Raw genomic sequence first — 8,083 nt, 5'->3', positions numbered from 1 at the left:
GAGCCACCAACTCCCTTAGATGGCTTCTCTTGCATCCCCCCATCCTCATCCCTCAGCCACAGAAGAGCCCTGAGGGCTGCCTAGGGGGCAGGGGTGACCCTGCCCTGAGCAGGTGCAAGCCCCACAGCTGTGATAAGGGAAAACAGACCCAAACCTGAAGACCTCCCAGTATTTGATAACTCCCGAACTTGGTAATGTTATGGATACAGCTGACTGTGATCCTGCCATTTACCCTGCCTCCAGTGCAGCACAGCACGATGTAGTCAGGCTGCTGGGACTTAGAAGTTCTTTGAGGCCTCTATTCCTTACTTGTTAAGTATAACCCAAATTTTTACTGCACTTAACATTTCAAAGATGCTCAATTTGATCAATTTCCTTCCTGTGTACATGCTTTTTTTCTATTTAAAAGCTGCTGATTCTTTTGCTTAAAATACATGCATATATTTATTTGGTTACTAGATAACAAAACTGGGTCATGCCTTGCTGCTGCAGTCTTCTCATTTTGATTAAGACAATGGACTTCAAGTATTTCTCTATGTATTTAACTTAAAAATTCTTGCCTTTATCTTTCAGTTTTCAGGCCCCAACTTTATGTTCCCTGCATAGAACACCAGCTGCACAGAAGGGGTGTTTCTCCCACTCCACAGTGAGACCTTGTCCTTGTTTGAGATACACCGGCCAACCCCCATGGGAAGGGGTCATCCTATGTAATTCCAGGTCCCCTCTTGGCCATAGACAGTGTCCTGTCTCCAGCTGCAACTCTTCTTAGGTGCTCCCAAGAAACATGACAAACCCCCTGGCTGCATAGAACCAGTGCCGCTTTTGGACTGAAGGAGCTCCCTGACTCTTGCAGGTGCTTCGATTATCTTTTCAAACTGCTCTCTGCAAAGCTGTGCCCCTTTTGCCTCTCATTGCAGGGCTTGCCTGGCCAGGTCCTTCCTTTGGCCTCTCCTTGTATCCCCACATTCCCCTCTGGGAGCCAATTTCAGCACTGATCACTGTATCCTTGCAGCTCTCCCATCCTGATTGCTCCCTCTCCAGACTCCTTAGGCCTGAGCTGGGGCTTGGACCCAATGTGACTCCCAAGTCTTCCTTTGAGCCATGACTTTCCTAGGCACCCCTGGCATCCTGGGCTGACCATGCATCTGTTGGGGACCCATTAGGACTGGGTGTGACCCTGCAGCCAGGTGTGACCCCCTTCCTGGCTGCACAGGGTGAGGTGTACCCCCTATTGTGCTTTCACACACCTGGGAGATCAAGCAATGGTGCTCAACACTTCGCAGGTGGTGACAACCCTGCACTGTGGACACTGGGCTTCTGTGGCAGCATCCTTCCAGCCCAGGCAGGGGCAGAACTCGCACAAGGGTTTGCAGCTCCCCTTGCAGAATTTGCCCCAGCTCTGCTCTGAGCTGCCTGTTGGGACAGGAGGCAGCAACACACAAACACCTCCCTGCATCCTGTCTTCCTCTCAAATCTGGCTTTTACAAACCATGAGACTCCGATCAAACCTGGCCCTGCTCCAAGGTTCACGCAGGCAGTGGTAGGGAGGGAGAAGGAGGGAAGCAGAGAGCAATCCATAACCTTTGGAGCACTCTTGAGAGCAGCTGTCTGGCAAATGTCAAGCACTGTCTAGGGCTATTTTGGGCACTTTATTTTTATAAAGGATGCTTTGAGGTGGGGGAAGGGTGCAAAGGAGGTTTTCTCATTGCCAGCACCTTAAAGAATAAAACCCTGGGGAGGAAAATTCAAGAACCCTCCTTGGTCATGTGGCCAATGCCACATCCCATTGGAACATCCCTGGAGGCTTTCAGACACGCAGATTGGAGAAGGGCCTTGGCTTCTCTTGTGATTGGAGACCTCCTGGAGGAGCTCAGACCCCTTGAGATCCAGGGTGAGGATCATGGTGTGGACATGCAAGTACCCTCCCTGCAAGGGGGATCAGCACCCCATGCGGCCCAGTCCCAGGAGGACTCTGGGGTGAGAAACCACCAGTTTTTGAATGTTCCTCCTAAGGAGTCTCATAAATATCCTCTTAATTATGGATGTTTTCCACTGCTGTCCCATTGAACCCTCCAAGCTCCCAAGAGCCCTCAGACTCCTTCATCTGCAGCAGAGCCAAGACCCAGAGCCAAGATATTACACAAGAAGGAGTAGAGCATCTGAAAGATCCTTGCCTGAAAGATGTATGGAACATAACTGGAGCATCCAACAGAAAAGCATTCTTACTGACAAGAAGGGATGTTCTTCCACAAGTGGAAATTGTTGCAGAAAATCAGTGTGTTTGTAAACATTTCTTCTGGTGATCCTGAAGAAAAAAGTAGTTCTCATTTGTAATAATTGGAGGCTTCAGTCCCTCCACAATATGTCTCTTTATCAGAGACAAAAGTAGCATGGAAGTAGGAGAAACAACCCCTCAATATTTTTTACTATAAAATGGTATGTGGTGTGTTTAGTGTTTTTAGACTGGATGATCCATTTTAGAATTAAACTGGGATCAAACTTGCTGCAAGGATCTCAGAGCCTTCAGTGGCTGGGAAGATGTTCTCTTAGTAGCTCAAGACCAGGAACCACAGTACCCATCTAAGTGAGGAAAAAAGAAGGAGTGGGGAGCTACAAACCACTTCCCATCCCAGAAAAATGCTGGCATGAATAATCTGAAGCAGTTTTGTGAGCATCTGGAAGTTAGCACAGAGATGAATAATACCTGATATAACTTTGTCAAGAATGAGACACGTCAGGCCAATTTAATTTCCTTCAGCAGCAGGGTACAAGGAGCCCACAGATGGCAAAGCAGTGGTGGCTGTGGGATGGGGATGCTGTGCCTCCCTTGCTGTAGGACAGGGAGCAGGGCCAGGCAGGGTTCTCATGATGGGTGCAGAGGGAGCGAGAGGCAGCTCTCAAAGGCTCGCTGTGGGGCTGGAAAGCCGCTATTGAGCACTCCCATTAACAGCCAGCACGGAGAAACAGAGAGAGTATTTATTAAATTTGCATGCCACGAAAGGCCAGGGCTGCAGACAGAAAAAGGATTGTGGCAAACTGGAGAAACGGGATGAAAAGCTGGGAGGAGGCTGAGGAGGAGGGGAGTGGCGTGTTCCTGCAAGAAGGGGGCAGGGGAAATGTCTCCTGGGCTGCTGCTGCCTGCTTGCCACCTCTGCTGCAGCCTGGAGCTATGGAGGCAGCCTCAGGAGGTGCTGCTGACCGTGCAAATGCAGACAGGAGAGGTTCCCGTGCAGCCCTATGGAGTCTGCGGTGCCTGGGCAAACACAGGTGACAGCCACCTGTGGGCACCCACCACATCTGGGCAGGAGTGGACTGGACGAGCTCTGGCACATGTGATGTGCCATGCAATTTATACACCTTTAATTCCCAGCGCTGTGGTCTGAGCCATTTCTGTATTAAATTTAATCAATTTAACGCGGGAAGCTGTCAGCACCAGCTGGGTGGCCTCCCTTACGGATGGTAGTGCAGGTGGGGTTAAAACCAGCAGCAACTCAAACCCTCCTGCACTGGTCCCAGGAAGCTTGTCCCTTGCAGGAAGGGAAGGCATGCCTAGGAACAAAACCCTGGTAGCCAGCTGCAGCCAGCTGCTTTCTGCCAGTGCTGGGATAAGGTATGGCTTAAAGTGAGCTACTGAAGGCCACAGCGAGAAATGAAACACAAGTAAATACATCTCCCTGCAGCCCCTACCTGCAATGGGAAGAGGATGCTGAAGAGGGGATGAGACTGCAGGAGAGCTGGGCACTCCAGGGCTGAGAACCAGTGGAGCTATGGGGCAGCTGCCAGCCTGGGCAGGGATGTCTTTCACCCGCAGCAGCGTCAAACAGAAACGGAAAAGAGTTAACTTCTGTCTTTGTCAGCCTGTGGAGCCAGAGTGGAAACAACCCCCCAGATCCTGTTTTTCCGTGCTCTCAGAAGAATGTAAACCTTTTTAAACAAACCCCAAACTTCTTAGCAAAGGAAAAATAGAAAGAAAAAAATAAAGCAGGTCCAAACTGTTAATTTGTGTCAAACCCCAGCAATTCAACAGCAGAGAAACCCAGGGCGGGGGGGAACGGACGGACTGAGACCTGCTGACAGTTCAGCTCCCTGGTGGGATGTGACCCCCTTCTTGCCACCCAGAGAGGATGTGACATCCCAAAACTGTCCTCCCCCAGTCCCAGAGCAGGGGCCAGACACATCCTGAGCCGCTGTGGCCCCACGAGGCTCGTGCCGAGTGCTGGGAGCAGGACCCCAGCTCGGCGACAGGCTGGGGTCAACGGGGGGGGGGCTGGGGCAGGGCAGGAATTTGCCGGCGGGTGCTGGCTGCCTGGCTGGTCCCCCAATGCAAGGCCATGTGGTTTCCCTGTGCAGGGAAACAAAAGGAAGGCTTTGAAAGTTGGCGTGTGACGGGGCGTCCCCCCGGGGAGCGGGGCGGCAGCGAGCGCGTGCATCTGCGAGCGGCCCTGGCCGGCCGCCACGCTCCTTCCGTTTATTTACGGTGCTTTATCAGGGGCTGCGGGCTGCGATAAAGCTTATGAAAATAAAAGGCATCTCCAGCAGGCCGGGGCGAGAGCAGGCCCTGCCGTTTCTTTCCCACACTGATTAGGATCTGGGCAGGCTTCGGTGCTCCAGATCTCCGATGAAAGCAGCAGGACCGGCAGCACTTCCCTTCCTGGCCCCCGCTCAGGGCCAGAGGCAGCGAGAGGTCATCGCGCTGCAGGCTGCGCCCCACACAGCACGGGCTGCACGCACCGCGCCTCGCACGGGACACACCGCTGGGCCCTGCGGCACCGTGCCCGCACACACCGCACCGGGACACACCGCTGGGCCCTGCGGCACCGTGCCCGCACACACCGCACCGGGACACACCGCTGGGCCCTGCGGCACCGTGCCCGCACACACCGTGCCAGGACACGCCATGCTGGGCACTGTGGGAACTGCAGCAGGACACACTGCACCCAGCACCATGGGCACCGCACCAGGCCACACCGCACTGGGCACTGTGGGCACTCTGCACTGAGCATCCCACACTGGGCACTGTGGGCACTCTGCAGTGAGCATCCCACACTGGGCACTGTGGCACCCAGCCTGCACTGTGCACCGTGCTGTGCCAGCCAGGCACTGTGCACCATGCACCACACCATGCACCTCAGCCACTGTGCACCTTATGCCAGGCACCGCCCCGGTTGCCCGTGCTCCTATGTTCCTCTGTTGGAACCTGGGGAAAGTCCCTTTGAAGGAGCCCATGCATGTGGGGCAGCACCAGGGTAAGGCATCCAGCTCGGATGCAGCTGGGGCAGGAGCAGGCCTGTCCCCTGCGTGGGCAGCTGTCCCCATCCCCAGAGTGTTGGCCAAGGTCATGGCCCCTTTCCGCCAATTGTTTGGTGGAGGCCAGGCCGTGGCTTCCTCCTGGTCACGAGCCTGACTCTCACGCTGGTGTGAGTGCTGGGGCTGGCTCTTCAATCCCTGCTGGGCATGGGCACTTCCAGGGCAGGTAAGGTCCAGGGAACAGTCTTCTGCAAGCAGTACCTCCAGAATTCACCAGGCTGCACTGGCAGGCAGTCTGGGCAGAAAGACTCGGGCACATGAGGAACAAAACACAGGGACATTTGCCGGCTGGAAAACAGGAGGTTTTAGGAAGAATTTCGGCAATGGCAGTAATGGAAGGTTCCATCCCCCAAGTGCTGCTGGGTTTGGAAATGTTCAGTTAAGTGTGGGTTTTGTGGGGGATGGTTTTATTGCCCCTTTTTACCTCCAGCACACTCTGGAAGAGGTGCTGGGAACCGAAACACTTAAAAGCAGCTCATGATGAAACCTCAAACCACACAAATCGTGCTTGGTCTGGGGTTTTCTCACAAGCTCAGAGTGCCGGCATGGTCGTCAAAGGAGCTGTGAATCTCTGAATGAGGCTGGTTTGAAGCTTGTGGTTTTGAGAGAAAAGCAGCTCCTCCTCCCTGCCACCTTTTCCCCTCTTACAGACTGTTTTCCTGCCTGGAAAAATCAGCTGAATGCTCAGAGCCAAACCTTGCTTCAGGTGGTGCAGGATCCTTGCACAGACCCTCCTGGTGACCTCCAGCCCCCCTCACCTCCACCCCCTGCAAACCAAACAGCGGGGAGGGCTCTTTCCTTTCTTACACCAAGTGTCAAGATTTATGGGGCACTGGCACCAGATCAAAAGCAAATTCAGTCATTTACAGTAAAATCAAAGCAGGCAGAAGAATGAATATGAAGTGAGGTTAAAACACCTTGTTACAGGAACAAATTGTGCAGCTGACATCAAAATAATGGAATTTATGTCCCTGCTGGTTGAAGCCAAATCATTTGCAGTGGCATTTGTCTAAGCATGAGCTCTCCAGGAGAGGTGCTTGATGCTGCTGCTTAGATATTTTGGGGCGAGACAGCAGCCTCACATGGCATGAGCAGCAGGGGAGGGCTGCCCACAGAGCCAGGGCTCAGGATCAACCATCTTGCATCCTCTGGGGCGGGATGACTTGGGGAACCCCACTGCACTTCCTGTGTGGCCTGCACAGGACTTGCCCTGGCTGTAAAGCATGGATGCCTTTCTGTTCCTGGCACCTGCTTCTTCCTCTGTAATGAATTCAGTGTGCCCTGTAGCCCCAGAGCCACATATCAGGTGTGACAGCGCCCACAGGCTTCATGCTCCTCACCCGAGGTAGACGCCAGTCTGGGTGGCATTGCCAGCTCCATGCGTGGCAGCTGGAGTTTCATCCCACCCCTCAACTCCTTTGTCTTCCCAGCAATTTGGGGCAGCATGTCCTTTTTCCTTGCCTGCTGAGCCCTGGCTGTGCTCATGCACCTCGCACTTGCCAGACCCTGGGATGTCCCAATATGATACAGCTCTGAAAATCCACCCAATCCTTCCACCTTGCCCCGGCACAGAAATAACCCCACTGACACCCCCAGGGCATGGATTGGGCTGCCCGATGCTTCCCAAGGGACAGTCCCTCCCTGTTCCCTGCCCATGGCCCTGTGCCACGCTGGCAGCCTCTCGAGTGAGACCGACCACCCCAGGAAGGCAGGTGACACGTTCCACTCCAGCAGCTCTCCCTGCATGCAGTGTGGCTGGGCTTGTTTTGAAAATCTGTTGTGAAGCACTTCATTGCTATGGAGACTTACTTTATGGACAAATAAATATTTGTCTCTTTTTCCTCTTGCCTTAAAAGTCCGTCTCTTCTCCCTCTCTGCATCCTTTTGGCTCTGTGTATGGGTTTTATATTGCAGGGTCTCTGTGCTCCTTCCTCATCCTACTCTCCTGTCCATGCAGCACATCTCTGCATGTCCTTCATCACCCCTCAGCCTCTTCCTCCTCCTCAGCCTACAGGCCAGTGTCATGGGGTCCCTTCAGCATGAGAGAGAAGGAGAAACGCTCCCATCTCCATTTTTAAGCATTTATGCTTTTTTGCGAGAACCAAAATTATTTTATCCTCTTAATTCTTGGTATTTGCATCCCAGCAGTAACAGTGCAGCTGTTTCCAGCTTTCCTGGTCTCAGCACTGCCTCCTTGGTTGGACTCCACTTGCCACGTCAGATGTTTCCATCAGGATGGTCAGTCCCATCACAGTTGCTCCTCATTGTGGCCTCCATGTGTCTCTTGGAATTTTTGGGGGGGTTTCTGGAGATCTGGGTGAAGATTTTGCTGGCACAAAGCAAAATCTTCACCCAAATCTCTGGAAACCCCCCAAAAAGCCATTAAAAATAGCAACTGGCAAAGCAACACCACCAATTAACTGAGCAGGGGAAGGGAAGGCAAGACACAAATGAACCTCCTTCATTAATAAATCCTAGCAGCTGTGGAAAGTCTGAGGCAAGTGAGAGCACCCAGACAGAAAATTAAAAAACTAATAAAGTCCTCAGTGTGGGGGCACTGGCATCAGGTCAGCTTTACTTCTGTAGGCACCTCGTAAAGAGACATTCCAGGACACTAACTCATAAGGGAAAGCTGCAGGGGTCAAGGAGAACAGTGGAAAGCTAACCATGGTAACTCAAGTATACTGGAAAGGCAGCAGAAACACAGCAAGGAGTTGGGCTTTTTCTTTTTCCCTTCTTTTTTTCTCTCTCTGTTGGTTTTTGGGTGAGCAGAGCC

General features: G+C 53.0%; 1 long non-coding RNA gene across 4 annotated transcripts in view; it reads left to right on the top strand.

Annotated features, from left to right (window-relative positions):
* The window catches only part of LOC109145555, a 35,166-nt gene extending 28,019 nt beyond the window's left edge, over positions 1-7,147 (top strand). For all 4 annotated transcript variants that reach the window (XR_002046994.3, XR_005602679.1, XR_002046996.3 and 1 more), the window contains one exon: positions 574-7,147. This is a non-coding gene — a long non-coding RNA (uncharacterized LOC109145555). The remainder of the gene's footprint in view (positions 1-573) is intronic.
* Positions 7,148-8,083: the final 936 nt, after the last annotated feature.

This window comes from Corvus cornix, chromosome 9 (genome assembly GCF_000738735.6).
Source record: "Corvus cornix cornix isolate S_Up_H32 chromosome 9, ASM73873v5, whole genome shotgun sequence".
In the NCBI taxonomy this organism is placed as follows: domain Eukaryota; kingdom Metazoa; phylum Chordata; class Aves; order Passeriformes; family Corvidae; genus Corvus; species Corvus cornix.
Note: the sequence above shows the minus strand (reverse complement) of the source record. Positions and strands in the feature narration are given on the sequence as shown.